Source organism: Lissotriton helveticus, assembly GCF_964261635.1.
Source record: "Lissotriton helveticus chromosome 1_1 unlocalized genomic scaffold, aLisHel1.1 SUPER_1_unloc_4, whole genome shotgun sequence".
Classification (NCBI taxonomy): domain Eukaryota; kingdom Metazoa; phylum Chordata; class Amphibia; order Caudata; family Salamandridae; genus Lissotriton; species Lissotriton helveticus.
Genome location: NW_027611681.1, coordinates 4,474,838 through 4,492,668, shown reverse-complemented (window position 1 = coordinate 4,492,668; position 17,831 = coordinate 4,474,838). Strand labels below are relative to the sequence as shown.

General features: G+C 45.7%; 1 protein-coding gene across 1 annotated transcript in view; it reads right to left on the bottom strand.

The window, feature by feature from the left end:
• Window positions 1–17,831, bottom strand: part of LOC144806014 (uncharacterized) — a 239,095-nt gene that overhangs the window by 22,144 nt on the left and 199,120 nt on the right. The gene's annotated exons all lie outside the window — the stretch shown is intronic.

Sequence of the window (17,831 nt, the reverse complement as noted above, 5' to 3'; positions counted from 1 at the left end):
TCAAAATATAGAAATTTCTGATATTTATTTCTTCCAATGCACTTCATTTGATGATTTTTTTTAATTCCCTAAGTGTCACACATTTGGCAGCTGAATGGGATTCATTTTCATAAGTACATTGAAATGTTATACATGAGCAATCTCAATTTATAGGTTTCCCTTGTCTTTATTGGCTGATTGTGCTCAGGAGAGAGTGTCACTGATAGCCGTTAAATGTCACATAGTCGTTAAGTGTCACTCATAGCCGTTAAATGTCACAGTCGTTAAGTGTCACTTATAGCCGTTAAATGTAAACCATAGCCGTTAAATGTCACTCATAGCCATTAAATGTCACTCGTAGCCGTTAAATGTCACTCATAGCTGTTAACTGTCACTCATAGCCGTTAAATGTCACTCATAGCCGTTAAATGTCATCCCTAGCCGTTAAATGTCACTCATAGCCGTTAAATGTCACTCGTAGTTGTTAAATGTCACTGATAGTCGTTAAATGTCACTAATAGCCGTTAAATGTCACTCATAGCCGTTAAATGTCACTGATAGTCGTTAAATGTGACATAGTCGTTAAGTGTCACTCATAGCTGTTAAATGTCACTCATAGCCGTTAAATGTCACTTATGGCCGTTAAATGTAACTCATAGCTGTTAACTGTCACTCATAGCCGTTAAATGTCACTCATAGCCGTTAAATGTCAAACCTAGCCGTTAAATGTCACTCGTAGCCGTCAAATTTCACTGATAGTCGTTAAATGTCACTAATAGCCGTTAAATGTCACTCATAGCCGTTAAATGTCACTGATAGTCGTTAAATGTGACTGATAGTCGTTAAGTGTCACTCATAGCTGTTAAATGTCACTCATAGCCGTTAAATGTCACTTATGGCCGTTAAATGTCACTCATAATTTCACTGAAATAAAAAAAATGTCATACACAGCGATCTGAACCCTTGGCAGCTGTGGCTCTCTGCAGGGAGCAGGGCCCAAGCCCCTCCTCAGGGTCCCTTGGGGGGTTGTGGCCCTCCAGGCCTTGCCTCTCCTCGTGCACCGGTTGGTGGGGGCAGAGGAGGCTCCGCCCTGGTGTCCTCGAGACTGAAGCGCGCGCTCACACCGCTGCACGAGCCACGAGCGCGAGAACTAAACATCGAGTCTCATAACTGCGCATGCGCAGGACCGAAGACACACCTTTCTATCGCAAAGCAATCAAAAAGAGATAGGCCCTAACACGGAGTGCAAGCAGAATGCCATAGAATTTTATGACCGAAATGTATTGAATCACCATACTTTTCGTTGATTTCTGTGACAGAAATTGTAGTGCACCCTGTATATATTGTGTCCTGATGAAGACCCCGATGTAAGGCAACAAACACACCTACAACTGTAGCGTAGCGTGGGGTCGAAACGTCGACGGCTACTTTTTTTCCTTTCTTCAGTTGACACCGCCCGCATTAATTTGGATATACCTGTGTCAATGTAGACTATTTCGAGTATAATGGGATATGTGATGATTCTCCACTTTGGCTCAGGGATCTGAAGCCTCTAAAATATTACTGTATTTCGAATGAGATATCTAATAAGTGTCACAAATTCTACCCTTCACTTTCCTTTTTTCACAGCATCACGCTACCTCGCTTCCTTTCTTTGGGGCACTGTCATTTACCAAGCATATTGGTTTACCCATTGTGATTAATTTACAGTGTGTTGATGTTTTTTACATTTTCTTCAAATAAAAACAAACAATGGTATAGTGTTTCACAGGGACCCTTTATTTATACACCAGATAGCACCCAGGTCCCATGTGGATTTCCTTGGGTACAACCCCCTTCCTTGATACCAAGTAATATGCCAGCTAGCACTAATTCAGTCCCTGGCTCACAGTCAAGTGCGAATAGTGATCGGCCTTGTGTTAATACTAGAGGGCAACTAGCAAGGCGTAGGTCGAAATACGCCGCCAAGGCACACCCAACTGTGAGTAATAGCAAGGGATTAACAGGAGGGAGTAAATCTAAGAAGGTACCTGCCAAACCCTGCACATCAAAGGGCAAGAATGCTAATGTCAAGGTACGTAATGTTGCACCCGACATTCCCAAGGATTCATGCCCATCTCTTGATGAGAGTTTCCGGGAATTATTAGACAACCTTTTGGAAGAATCTCTTACCATCCCAGTGAGCAGTGGATCGGGTAGTGGTAATGACACCCAGCAAACAAATGCTAGCCCAAACATTGCGCGCCCTCTCAATGCCGATAAAGAAATCCCTTTTATTGCTCATATTGAGCAAATTTTGAAGTCCTTGATCTTACCGGTGATTGAGAGGTTAAAAGAATTAACAACAAGATTAGATCGCTTTGAACAGGGTACACTTGACAACATTTTCTCTGTAAAGTCCCTAATTAAGCTACACTCCCCCAAAAAATGTTGCAACAGGCGCACGTAAGCAAAATCCTTCTGTAGCTCCTGCAGTAATGGGTAAACAGACACCTTCAAAACAATACTTTGCCTCAGGGACCCCAAGTGGAACTAACACTCCTACGAGATCTGTCACAACGAGCAAAGCTTCAGCTATAGTAGCTATTCCATATAAGGCTAGCAATCTACCAGATCAATCTCTAACTAAAGGGGCTAAGAGGGTTCGCGATAGGGCACCCACAGAGGTCCTGAGTGATAATCATAATCATAGCAAAATAGATAAGCAGAGCAAAGATCCACTCTTAAAATCTGATCTAGCTCATAGCATGGATTTCAATCTTCCTTGTGTTAATTTGCCTCCAGCCTGTTTGCCTTCTGTAGTTGTATTGGCAGGAGTCCCTTGTCTGAAACCGGGCAAAATTGAATCATATGCCGAACTTAAGAATAAAACCATCTTCTGGCTAACCAATAATAGGCCCCTCCCGAGGGAATTAGATGGACAGATCCTTCATGTTAGAAGAGTAAGATGGGTGGGAAAAAGGACCAAAGACATTAAAGGGGATTGTATTCTAGTCAATTTTAGTGACATACGAGTGGCTAGGCACATTTGTGATCAGCAAAATGTACATGGTGACATTGGAATCAGTACGCATGAGTTGGGATATTTTTACTCAAGCCCACTAAGATGGCATCAGGGACAGAACATTGGAAGCCAACTCTGGGGAGGGTACGCTGGCAATTTTTTCCCAAATTCTGCTTTTTACAGAGATATTATCCATCACGAAAGTAATTTGGGGTACTGACATAGCGATGATTTGTTTTCGCGTTCTTTGCCCTTTATTCCTGATTAAAGTAGGCACAGTGGTTGTAGGTTTCCAATCCTCTCCCCAGGGACTATCCAGTCAGCCCCGAATTTAATTTCACCAGAAATAACTCGCCGGGGTGGTGGGCTTCAGATAGGATCCCAAGCTGTGGCAACCAACTCCTGTAAACGGAAGGGAAAGGAATATGGGAACCATTCCATTATCAGATTTGGCCCATTTGGCCGCAAGGATATATCTGTTAGTCCCTTGTGCACCCCTATTCCCTCTGCAGATTTATCTGCCCAAGAGAGCGCCATTTCCCCATACAAGATCTCTTGCAATCTTCTATGGCAACTGACCCTGGTGGAGAGCATCCACCACTAAATGCAGAACAACTTAACTGCCTCCAGGGTGTAGAGGTGGCTGACGGGCCGATGATAAAGGTTCTCAGCTGGAATATAGCAGGAATCGCTAGGAAGTTAGATCTCCCTGATTGGAACACCTTGGTGGAGTCCCACACAATTTGTATCTTCCAAGAGACCTGGAGCATGGAACCTAACCACAAGGTTGGCTACACCACGTATTTTATACCCGCAGTTTTGCCATCCACAGGGAGGGATCGGCCTTCGGGCGGACTACTCATCTGGGTGAGCATCTCCCTGGGATGTAGTATCACACAAAAGCAGTGCAGCTCGCCAGATATTCTTGGGATCTCAATAAGAGGCCCGTGCAGGGGGAGGTTTCTTGATATATTTAATATATATGCCAGGGGCACTAAAGGCTGTTCCTTTTCCCCGACAGTAGCATTGCTAGAAAAATCTATTAGAGATTGTGGTAGTGGCACGCATGTATTGGTCGCGGGGGACCTTAACTGCACATTTGAGCCCCTTGCAGTAGAGAACATCCTAGATCTTACTGAGGACGACTCTAGGAGGGGCATACCAGCGTTAGTGATCAAACCAATAACAAAATGGACGCAGAGGGCGATCCAGCTCAATGCGCTGACGCTGGAATATGGTTTAAGAGCAGCAAATGGCAGAACCACCTCAGATCCCTTAGGCGCCCACACATACAATAGGCCCAACCATACGTCAAGGATTGACTATATTCTCCTTGATTTAACACTTTGGAAATATATTCAGGATATGGTAGTAGTACCAACTGTAGACAGCGATCACAACTCGCTGTCTTTGAGCCTAAAGCACCTGTGGCCATGCCAAAGCGGCTTATTGCCTCCAAGCAAAGTAAAGTCCACCTCAGAAGTTCTTCCATCTAACTGCGGAAGGCGCCTCAAGTGGTGCAAAGTTGCCTTAGATAAAGCAAAGGTCCAGGCTATAGGAATGATACTGGCAGCCTCACTAAGCGAGATGGAAGTGTCCCTTCTGGAGCATCCAGACCCTTCCCGGGCTACGTTTGTATTCCAGGATACCACAAAGTCCATAGGAAATGTATTCTTGGTACAAACATGTGGGGGCAGGGCAAAAGGGCCCCAGAGGCCTAAGGCAAAGCAGGGCTGGTATACAACAGATTGTAGGCAGAAGAAGTTGGCATTAATTAATGCTGTCAAGATGAAGTCACAACCTCTGATCCAGTACACCAGGAAAGAGTACTATTTAGCGGTAACTAACGCCAAAAGGGTGTGGGAGGACCTGTATTGGGAAACATTAAAAGAGGCTAGCGCAGGGCGGGATGCAGGTCGGTTCTGGAGCACTATAAGAGTGAGGAATAGGCCTGACAGCGACCTTATTACCTGAAACATCACTGACCAGGTGTGGTTTGACCACTTTTCTAAGTTGTATTCTTGCCAGCCAGAAGCTCCTAGTGATTCCGCTCCATGCAGTTCTCAAGTAGTACCCGGAGAGAATAATCAATTTCCTTTTTCAGTCAAGGAGGTTGAATACGCAATTAGCTGCATTGTGCCCCAAAAAGCAGCTGGCCCTGATGGTATTCTTGGGGACTTGCTTCGTTCTAACCTGCCGAAATGGGGGAAGCTTATTCATACTCTATTGACTGCTATTGACAAGGGTGCCGCCATTCCCGAGTCTGGGAAGGGGGCCGAGGTCGTCCCTATTTATAAAAAGGGCCAGAGGGACGACCCTTCCAACTACCGCCCAATAAGTGTATTAGACTCCACCCAGAAAGTTGTGGGGAAGGTGGTGCTTGAAAGAATTCTGCAATGGGCTGAGGACAATGAGATTCTCTCCTACTATCAAGCGGGCTTCAGAGCTGGCACAGGCACTATAGAGCAGGCTTTTAGATTACTACTTATTTATTGGAAAGTGGTTGTTATAGGCAAAGGCAGCCTTTACCTTGCTTTTATTGGTCTAAGGACTGCCTTCGACCTTGTGCCTAGAGGACGTTTATGGGGGGTGCTGTCAGACATGGGGATTCCACCCAACATCTTGTCTATTCTAGTAAGGCTTCACGAAGGAAACTTCGCGCAAGTGAGGTGGGGTACAAAGGGGCAGAAAACTAATAGGATTCCGGTGGGGAGAGGGGTCCGCCAGGGATGTGCCCTTGCCCCGACCCTTTTTTCACTGTATGTGAATGGGGTGGTTGAGCACTTGCTACTTAAACCATCAGATGCTCTATCCCTGGCAGGGGAGCGTATCCCTACCCAATTATTCGCCGATGATACGCTCCTAATATCTAAGACCCTAGTGGGCCTTCAAGGCCTCCTAGATAACTTTCAGGCTTTTTGCAAGACGTTTCTGGTGTTGAACCCCCACAAAAAAATTGGGTGCCCCTCTTTACTAAACCATGTATCCCTAGAGAGGGTCACCGTATTCGACTATTTAGGTATTCGTATATCGGATACTATGCAGTGGACCCCGCACCTCTGTAAAATGCTATTAAACCACAAGAGAGTCACGGGGACCCTCCTTAAAGAGCAGCGCTCCTCTTCGACAAGACCGATAGCCCATGTTATTGACATTTATAAGGCAAAGGGCGTTAGTTCTGCCCTGTATGGGGCAGAGCTTTGGGGCACTTCTAATATAGATCTACTGGTAAGGTCTGAAAACAAGTTTTTAAGGGCCATTATGTCCCTTCCACAGTGCACCTCGCTGAGTCCGAGGATGTCATCCCATCAGTGATCTTGCTAAACTTCGGCCATTACTTCTATGGGCCCGGCTGTGGCGAGTACCGGAACTTGCCAATTATGCGAAGGGGCTAGCGGAAGTTATGACAATGGTGGGATGGCATAAGATAAAATGGCTCAAAGATGTTACATTTTTACTTGGCAAGCTAGGCCTTACTGAAGCCTGGGATACTCAGTCTTCTCCCCCGAAAGCGACCCTTAAGATCCTTTATTGGAAATGGGTCGCTACCAGAACTTGTATTGACCCAACTCTTGGTAGGTTGACGGAAGAGTTCCTAAGGCATAAAGATGTACCATTACGGGAACTATATCTAGATATTGTATGGAAATCTTATGACCGGGCATTATATTTTAGATTCAGGGTAGGGGCACTCCCAGTGCACGCCCTAACTGCTCACTGGAAACCCCGTCTCAGACAACAACTCTTTGCCCTATTTGTCAAACTAGTATAGAAACTGTACTACATATCCTGTTTGCTTGCCCGGATTATGCCCACCCAAGACGAAGGTGGCTCAAACCTATATGCCAAGCTATGGGAACTAGGCACTCCAATGAGGCACTCCGGATTTTAATGTCGGACACACGGCCACTATATGTTTGTGGTCTTTCTAAGTTTTTAGCATGGACATGGTCCATTAGGGCTAAGAGGCTAACACCAGATGTTTAATCTGGTTTTAAAACATGGTTAAATTTAAAATCTGTAACCACAATTTTATTGTCTAAGTTTTTAGATTTTAAACAATAATGAATTGCTAAAAAATTGTTTTTATGTAAATGTGTTGTATATAATGTGTGCTTTTATGATATTTTTATCGAAATAAAGCCCTATGAACTGAACTGAAAAAAGGTTGCCCTCTGCAACCCTCGAATTATAGGCCCATTAGCCTGATAGATATAGCACAGAAGGTATTCGGGAGAATAATTCTGGAAAGATCCAGACATGGGAAGAGGACAACGAGATCCTGAGGACCTTACATGCGGGCTTCAGAACAGGGACATCAACCAGTGACCAGATCTTCCGACTCCATGTCCTCTATTGGAAATCAGTGAGTGTGGAGGGTGGCAGCCTCTACCTCATCTTTGTGGACCTGCGGGCTGCCTTTGATCTGGTCCCCAGGGAAAAATTGTGGAGAGTTCTCCACGATCTTGGTATGCCACCCTATCTCCTGGGAGTTCTGATTAGGCTGCATTCAGGGAATTTTGCTCAGGTGAGATGTGGGAAAGCGGGAGAATTGTCAGCACGATTCCCAGTACAAAGAGGGGTGCACCAGGGATGTGTCCTGGCCCCCACTCTCTTCTGTCTATATATTAATGGGCTTATAAAACATCTCACTGGCATTAGGGACACGGATGCCCTGAGACTAGCCGCAGGTAGAGTGCCTGCACTAATGTTCGCGGACGACACCCTACTGGTGTCCCGACCAGCCACAGGAATTCAACGCATCCTTGATGGCTTCGCAGAATTCTGTGTGTTAAGTGGTCTGTAGATCAATCTAGCTAAAACTAAATTCATGATTCTCAACCCTTCGAGGCAGATGCAACCAAACCCAGCCCTGAATGGGATACCCCTCGAGAGAGTAAAGACCTTTGAATATCTAGGCATTACCCTCGAGGAACACTTGGGATGAGATGTCCAGCTAGCCAAGTCTGTCTTGAAACTGACACAGACTGTGGGTGGACTAACCAAAATGTACAGAACATCTGCCGTTAAGCCTGCAGCCCCCATTGTAGAACTATACAGGGTACAAGCAAGAGCAGCCTTCTTATATGGGGCGGAAGTTTGGGGCCACTACAGGCCGAAAAGCTTGGTACGGGTCAAACACTCATTCATGAGAAATGTGTTTGGCTTACCTGTTAGTACTCCCTTGGTCCCACTAAGGTTAGACCTAGGGCTACTCCCTGTGGAAGAGGAGGTGGTCCTGAGGCCACTCACTTATTGAAGAAGACTGTGGTCTGTCCCAGAACTGGCCTCATATCGTGCAGAGTTCCAGGAGGTGTGGTTTGCATCCAAATCAAAGAAAATCCCATGCTTATCCCACATCAAGGACTTCAGCGCTAGGATTGGTGTTTCTGAGCTATGGGAATCCCCGGAGTTATCCTGCCCGGCTCTTACCAGGGTCGACCTAGTAAATAGGTATAGGCAGCATAATCTGATGATTCTTTATGCTAGTACATTAGCCAGCAGACTGACAACTCAGTTCCTCGTTATAAAAGCAGAGTACAGGAAGGAGGAATTCCTGGATATGATCTATCCAGCCCAAGCGAGAAAGTTGTATATGCAACTAAGAATGGGCAGTTTGCCACTCAGGTCATTCACTAGCAAATGGCATGTGAACAAAAGTTGTGAGTGCTCGGCGTGTGACACCCGCTTGAAAATGAAAGCCATGTATTCTTCTTTTGTCCGGCATATGGGCCGTCACGTCGCTGGGTGAAACCTATTTGTAGGAATTTGGGATTTCGCAACTGTGAAAATGCACTTATAGTGCTGAAATATGACACCCACCCCCCTGTTGTATTCTCTGTTTCCCGTTTTTTAAATGGAATGTGGATAAAACGCAGAACCTTTTTAACGCCCTAATATGAGACTAAAAGGGTTCCACATATGCTATGAACTCCTTTGATAACTAGTTGGATGGTTTAATTCTATTTTTAGCCATGAGTGTATTATTGTTCTAAATAGATGTATATATATATATATGAATGTGTTTTTATACTCCTAAGTTATGTTTTATTCAAAACTGAACTATAATGTAGTCATGTTTGTTTTTTAATCTGTACTTTTAGGGCCCATTGTGGTCGAAATAAAGTTATCAAAGAAGAAGAAAAATGTGTGGGATTCGTTCACTCGAGAAGGCTGATTACGTGTCCTACAGCAAAACGTCAGCGTAGAGGGAGATTCTCTCATCCCACTCCTGATCAACTGGAATACCCCATATGAGAGGTCCTTGCGAACCCACGCACGTGATAAGAGCATAGGAGACAAGGAACATCCCTGTTGGAGGGCAAAGACTCAGGAGACTGTATTATTGACGCACATGCACACTAGAGGGGCCACATACAAGAGCTTGACAGCAGCGCCACTGGTTCAGCAAAGGAATCCCCTGTCGCATTAGGTACGCCATTAAGGTGTCGGAGATTTAAGCGCGTTCCCTGGTGTGGCATAACGCCCGATTGATCAGGATGATCCACTGATGCAATTACTGTCTGCAGGCAGATTGCCAGGGCGTACGCAAGGACCTTAGTCTCAATATTAAGCAGGGAGAAAGGTCTATAAGACCCACACTCAGTTGCTGGTTCGTCCTTTTTTGGGATGACCACCACCTCAGATGCTCTTTGTTCCTCTGGGAGACACCCTTATTTTCAGGCAGTCTGAAACCTACTCTGGAGGTACTCCCTGATTTTATCCTTCATGCTTTTATATAATTCTAAGGGGAGCTCATCAGGCCCCGTCGCTTGCCCTGTTTGCAAGGTTCCTAATGTCTAATTTATTTAGTCTACTGTCAGGTCTTGGTCTAGTGCGTCTAGGTCCTTATTTGTTAGCATTGGCAGGGTCAGGTCTTTCAGGAAGTCTCTCCCAGTATTTCCGTCCCCTTGTTGTCTGTGTCCTCAAGGATCCAGTTCCGTTCTTTGTCTTGTCTCTCTAACCATGTAAGCAACTCATTGGCTTTATCACCGACATCATAGAGACAATGCTGGGTAGCCAGCGCATGAGTGCACGCTATTTTCCATTAGTGCTCTTAATGTGTGCTGCATCAGTTGATGGTGTAATGGGAGAGAAACTCATTCCCCACTTGCCACGCGAACCTCCAGGAAAGCACATTCCTTGTCCTGAGCCTCGCACTTCAATTTACGTTCCTTCGACATTCTCCCAATCAAGGCTTGTGTCTGGCCTCGAATCACTGCCTTGAATTCACCCTATAGCATGCAAGCTGATTCAACAGGCCGCCCATTCTCCTTAAAATAGAATTCTGCTCTATCTCTCATACAAGCTTTGAACGTCTTGTCTTTTAAATATCACGGATCAACCCCTGGGGGTAGGATGAAGTCCACAACCGGACCATCGAGTTGCACCTCCACCAGCGAATGGTCTGAGATTCCCCCTGCTATGTGCGTAGCGGCTCTAAAATCAACTTTATGGACAGTCTGGGTGAAAGGATGGTGCAGGCATGCCAGACTACCATGTGCTGCAGATAGGTGCGTCCGGTTCTGATACCCTCTTCCCCTCTAGGGGCATTTAGGAGTATCATTAATATAGTATAGGTGCAGTTCTGTCACTCCAGTCACCCCAATGCGTATATGCTCTGTCGTAAGCGTTTTATCCTTCCACAGGATGAGTCAGTCGTGTCTGGGTCTCTTTCCTGTTTCCCGGCACTTGAATGGCACGCCCGAACACTCGAGAGAGCAGTGACCCACCAGCAGGCTTTTGTGGAGAGCTTTTGTTCTGGATATAGTGCTGCATACAGTAGGGCACCCACTCTGTCTTTTATTTGCCTTTGCCTGAAGATCAGCAGTCCCAAGGTAGCAGTCACACCTGGCCTGTCGGTAAGTGCAGCCCCTCTGGAGGCCCGACCGTCAGCAATTGAGCCCACACTGTGGCCGGCTGGACCACAGGCGTAAGCTCAGACAGGGTGTTCGACACTGGAGTAGTTGTAGTCCCTCATGGGCCTCTGACACGGAGTAGTCAGAAATTCAGCAGCTAAAAGCCCAACACAGGCTCTCCAGGAAGCCAGTAGATTCAGACCCTGTTGTGTTAGGAATTTGGCAAATGCAACCTTGAACGGGCAGTTGGCAGTACACAATCGTCCCACTGGGCCTCAACAATCACGTTGCCGTGGAGTTTTATTTTCTGCCTTGAACTGTGGGGAGAGTCTTGGTGGGGGAGGAGGGAGTCCCTCAGACTAGCTGGTCCTGCTGGATGGCTTTCCTGCCTGCCCTACAAATAACGAGGATGTGTCGGACCTTGCTTCTTCCAGGACAGCCTTGTCCTCCTGCTGGATAGTCAAACTCCCTTACCTTTCTTACCAGACAGCCAGGCTTCTAGGCAGACTTCTAGGCTCTTCAGGACAGGTACACAGCTTCTCCATTAAGTAATACAGCCTGCAGGTGATGTCCCATCAACTTAGATAGACTGTCAGGCTGACACCATCCCTGGTGGCACAGCAGGCACCTGGGTACTTTGTAGAGCACATTATTCCTAGGTAACAGAGGACTTTGTACTGTTTACAATCTACCAGTTTGATCTTTCCTTGCAATTGAAGGCGGCAACTCTTACATCTAAATTTCAGGTTATTAATTTGATGAGCCTGTCGACTAACATGCTTTACAGAGGTTTCTTTTTAAAAGGCACCGAGTCTGTTTATAATGCACAATTGCATTAATTTTTTTCATCATTTAATTTAATTAAATTAGATCACCAAGAAAACAGTTAGTGTCTCAATGTTTTCAGCTCCTTACAGAAGGATTCATTTGAACCTTGGAGATTATTATTCTCGGTCACCAAAGGATGGGAATGGATGAGGCTGACCAAGAACAGAGGAAAGCGTGCACTTGAAAAGAGAGTAGGTGGGAACAGAGACGACAAAGGGGTGCCCCCTTTGAGTTCTTGAAGAATAACATCAATGTCATTGAAGAGCCACTGAAAAAGGCATGGTCTTGAGATAGAATTTGCAAAGCCAATCTTAACAGGACAGTTATTTTTACCTATTTATACCTCATTCAGGAAGTCCTTTAAACACCGTATTATTGAAATATAGTGGTCATATGCAGAGCTGCCCTTTTCAGAAGTTCTGCAGAACAGAATTAGCCTACCTATTATTCTACGCTAGTTTCTCTTTTCAAAATCCTCACACTTCTTTAGGGTTATTTAGCACACTGACGAGACCACCATTTTTCTCCTCAGAAGAGGACCATTTCTTGAAACCTTTTGGGCCCAGAAAATATTGGAGCACGATTATTCAAATCTGTTTTCACAGCATCCTTTGTTGGCCCATCCAAATATGGAGATTTCTCTTACGTGTGACTTTTGCAGGAAAAGCTACATGCAGATCCTCGTTATTTATTTTTGACTTGTAAGCCTTATTGTTCCTCGCTATATGAGCAGGTATAAAATACAACCATCAGAGTCATCAAACTTGTACTTTACAACCAAAGGTTTTTTTAAAGTTGCATTAAATGATAACATTAAATACATCTGATGAGATGAAATAGAAAACTACACTTTAGACAAAGGCCTACACAAAGCATATGCCCCTTGTATAACAGTGTGATTCTAGGATCTTTTGAAGGTGGTAACCATCGCCATCCATCTACAAAGATCACCCTGGATGCTACCAGTTGATCTTGTTCATTGTATAGAAATCAGTCTTGAGCATGAACACATTTTACATTAAAACTAAAAACACGTTCCTAAATGTTATCCTGATCCTAACCTTCTTGTCTGTCCTACCCTATGAGCGTGTATTTGAATCCATAGACTGTTTATCTATCCAAGCAAAAATATTACCCTACCTTCAACAAGTTATCCTTGAGGAACCGGCCACCCAGTCCAAGAAAATTAAGAAGTTATTGCTCAAGACAGTATGGTTTGTCTTTCGTGCAAGTGGATTACATGTAACAATGTCTTTTTAGGTTTCGCCTGTCGAAAGCTGAGCAAGCAGCGTTTCGCGCAGGCGAAATCTTATGTCAACAGTATGTTGGCCTAGTCCCGCCTCTGTCTTCCATTGGCTAGCTCCATAAATGGAGGCTAGCCATTGGAAGACAGATCTGTCCATCAATGCCGGAGCAGATTCGTGGGCGTTCCGGCGATGCATGCGGCGGTGGGCGGGTTCTTTTTTTTTTTGGGTCTCGGCATCCTTCGTCCCACCAGCCTGCTCGCTCTCCCTGTGAGGACGCAGACCCGACCCGCTCCCTACTCCGAGCTGGGGTGGGCTGCACGATGTCACTTTCCTTGCAGGTAAGCGGAAGTGACGAACTGAACGGAAGTAAGAAAACAAGGCTGCCCGAGGACGGAAAGCTACGGCTGCTTTCGGTAATTATTCGTGAGCATTGGTGAACCCGGGCCGCGGTGAGTGTGGTGCTCTTTCTTTGCAGGCTTAATGTTGGCCACCGGCTACAGTGACGGGGTGCAGGGCGAGAGCCGGGTAGGTGGGACTGAGTAGTGAGACCTGGGAGGGATGCGGCGAGAGGCACGGCTGCTGCTCTGCGGGGGTGGGTGGCAGACCGTGCCTGCGCCCCCACGAAATCAATCAATCGGGGTATACAGTCCTCGTATATCGGTCTCTTCTCAAACGAGGAGCATGCAATTCAGAAACGCATACTTCCGCTGGCCTGATGGCTCTGCTGCCGGGATGGGGCTGGCGCATACCGCAGGGCCCCTGGGAGGGTCTGCCATTCACCCAAGCTGCGCGTTGGGTATTTTTGTATAGATCGAATGTTTTAGGTTATTTGTCTCCCCTTTAGAATTTCCCTTCCGCAAGAAGGTTTCGTGTGTCACTACATCTGCCTTCCGCTGGATCGCCACCACGCTACTCCGCCCCACCAGTGTCCCTTCCTCGTAGGTGTACCAGGAAATTCGGGGCATCCGGACCCTTTACATCGATAACCACTGCTCTGCATCCTCGCGCCAGACAAGAAGTATGAGCTTTGCTGCCAGGTACCGAGTCTGCAAATTTGGTTTTTGCTCTGCCCACTCCATTTTTTTTTTTCGAGTTTTATATAGCTCGAACTTGAACCGAACCGAATCAGTTATCAGAGCGCTTTACATAGCACCAGTTACGTTACATGAGGACACACTTTCATTTTTTTTAGGCACGGGGAGATTAAGTGATTTGCCCAGAATCACAGGGGGTTTTTGGCGTCGTTACCGAGACTCGAACCAAGTTCCCCAGGTCGAGCGCCTTAGCCGTTAGGCCAACCCCTCTCCATCCGTAGTCCTAAAACGTTAGGGCCCTGGTGCTTTCCCTTTCTAATCTTTATTCCTCAATATTGCATCCGTACCTTCTCCATTGACATCTCCAACCCTTAAAAAAATAAAAAAAATAATCCTCCCACACATGGAGTCTGCATAAACGCTAGGCCATTACGCCCTGAGACCTCATCCCCACTCAGAAGCTCGGCAGCTTCCAAATCTCATTAGGGCGTCTGGACACTGCCCCACCACTCCACCGAGCCCTCCTCACCTGTCGGACGCGAGCAGCAGAGATGGAGGCCACAGGCAAACCGAGTCTGTTCCAGGAGTAATAGAGCCCCCCCACGGGCGGAACTCAGCAGGAAAACAAAACTCCTGCTCGAGTGGGCCTGGATGTGTATTTGAATTATACTGAGTTCATGGCCCAATCGGTTATTTCAAGTGACAATGGGCTAGCAAAGAACAAAGCGCACCGACACTGTGGGCTTCTAGTACACGACTGCCAGTCCTTGTTACATGCAAATTAAACTTTATTTTAGATTCCTCTATAACAAGTCCACTGTTTCTTAGCTGGCTGGTGCACAACTACCTGCAGGGACGGGAAAAAGATGTTGACCTCATGTAAGGCCCCACAAAGTACCCCCTCGGCCTGCCCCTTCCCTGCCCTCTTCGACAAGGCCGCCTACCAACTCTCCGCTCTTTAACTGTGCTATGGTGACCACTGTCCGCACGAAGCAAAAAAGTATTCCTTCTGAAATAAAAATAGAAAGTTATTCGTATAAATTGTAGCACCTACGATCTTTAATTTCCAAAGCATCTTTATGTACAAGGACATAAGGGACATACAGGGGTGACATTCTTATGATGCATAACTGTTATTTCATTCAAAAACACATATAGTTTTCATGATGGTGTTTACCAACAATTTGTTTTTCTAAAGTACAATTTTACTAAATTGGACCCCGCCCTGGGTAACATTGCTGTCTCAGCCGTGCAGTTGTCACTCACGTGTTCGACTTCCAGCCAGACCGCGTCAGATTTAAAGAAGGTACATTGGAGGTAATGTCACCCGTTACGCAGAGCGTTTAGGTTTAGTTCTGAAATCAGTTAAGCTTCATGAAAAACGTACTGAAGGGTGGCTGCCGAAAGTACCATCAACTGTGCAGAACACGCATCGAATTCACTGGCACATGGTGTACAAATACGTCACGTTTTTAAGTTCTCAGAAGTTAGGAAGTGAGAAATATAGGTCGACACCTATCTCCAGAAAGGGCATCTATAGAATCCACCCGACTTGGCCCACCCGAACCAGTCCTGTCTGCTCTCCATATCCCGTGACAATTACTTAACCTCGCCAGTAATAAACAAATCCCGCCTAAGCCGTGTTGTGATTGGGCTCAGCAGCTGTATTGACAGGCCGGGCTCTCGGGGTGGACAGGACCCTCCCATGTGGATTTAGCTGCAGGACAACACTGCCTGTCCAGAAGGCCCAGACACCTGGAGGACACCTTTAAGCCGCCTCCCGGCCGATTTGTACTTCAGAGGTGCCCTGGTGAGCCCCCCGTTGTAAGACGCAGACGCTATTTGGCACAAGCAGCTTGTAAATCACTTTCTACAGGCGATGTGCGGCAGTGAGCTGACGCCTGCGGTGAACTGGGGATCGGCGGCCCCAACAGAGCTCAGAGCGGTAGAAAAACAACTCTTACATTTTACCGAGAATCATAGCAGTAGAGACAAGTAAAAAAAAAGAAACCTCAATTTCTGATAAACTTAACTGTTGCCTGTCGCGGATTACCAGATGCGCTTTCTTATTTGACAGCATTCATTTTCTGGTTTCATCCTATCGCTCACAACCTTCTCTGTATTGCCAGATCTATGTGTATCACGTGATCCTGTAGTCTCACATCACTGGCCTTGTTGCTAAGTGGAGGTGCTTGTACACTTCTTGCTTCGTGTTCAAGGTCCATCTTAGCTCATAAGACAGTGCAAGGCATCTTGAGCACAAGGAAAGGAGTAACTTTAGTGTCACCTTCCATACCCAAGCAGAACCAACTTCCAACCATCTCACCATTCTTCTGTTTCCAACTGTTTCCGCTTGTGTCCAACTTGACCTTTACATGCGGCCCCTCCTTGTAAACAGCAGCAGTGTGTGGGGCTCGCAATGTGTGGGGCTCGCAGTGTGTGTGGGGGGCTCGCAGTGTGTTTTGGGGGGGCCTCGCAGTGTGTGGGGCTCGCAGTGTGTGGGGGGGCTCCTAGTGTATGGGGGGCTCTGTGTGGGTGTGTGGGGGGCTCTGTGTGGGTGTGTGGGGGGCTCTGTGTGGGGCGGCTCTGTGTAGGTGTGTGGGGGGGCACGGTGTGGGTGGCTCTGTGTGGGTGTGTGTGTGGGGGGGCTCTGAGGGGGGGTTCTCTGTGGGTGTGGCTCTCTGTGGGTGTGTGTGTGTGGCATTTGCGAGAGATTAAGCTATTGGCATTGTAAATGACAATGCCATTTATTTATGTTTTCAAAACCAACATATTAATAAAAATGTTGTCATTTACAATGCCAATAGCTCTAACTTTTGCAAAGGCGAAACCGTTGCATTGTAAATGCTTGTTTAAATATCTGTTTGGTGCCAGTGCATATGACTTTAATTTCTGCCTTTGGGATTCTATGTTACAAGTCCATAGGGTGCATGTATCCTTTGTGAGCTTAATAAAATGTTGAAAATTGTATAAATACTCACTCCTACATCCAAGTTCTCTCAGGCTACAATTCTACACTCTGCTCTGTATAAAAACACCTCAACATTTTCAAGATTCTGCAACTCTGCATTGATTTGGCTTGTAAATTATATTTTGGGAAATTTTCATGTATTAAGTATTTAATTTTAATACTATAGGTGATTGAAATTACAGACGAACAAAGCAAGATTTAGCACCAGGCAACTGAAGTCAGTGCCATAAGAAGGATTATTTTGAAAAACTGAAGGACATCCAGCATTCTACGTTTAAACAATTTCCAAAATCTAGGTGTGGCGAGGAGGTGGGAGCTGAGGAAAGTACTATACTGTAAGTGAAGTCTCTAATTTAGCATTTCATTAACCCAGAGCAATGCCAAATCTGTGCACAGAATAACCTTCATCTAAAACATCATGTAATTCCAGAGAGGAAGCACACACTGCATAAAAGAAAGTTATAACAAAAGGTTTCTTCTGCAGACCATCAAAGAAAAGACGCTGAGAGAAGACTCCGAAGCTGACACGTTAACAACCAAAAGATTGGAAAATCACCTTTGTTCAACAACCATTTTTAACCAGTTACACAAGTTTGAGACTATCTGACTCTGGGTAGAAAACCACGACCCACTCTGCTCACTCTTATGAAAACCTTAAAAATTCACCACTTTATTGTGTCCATAACCATCTCAGATTGTTTGTTTTTTATTGTGTACTGTTCTGTAATTCTATGTAAATCGCCTCAACAGTATCTGCTGTGAATGAGTGATATGTAAAACTGTTCAATATAAAAATGGATTAAATGAGCACAGTTGCGCTATAGGTAATGTAAATAAATCTTCGTCTTCAGAACTACAAATCTTAACTTTACACCAAACATAGAAAGGGTAAAAGGAACTGATGTTCTG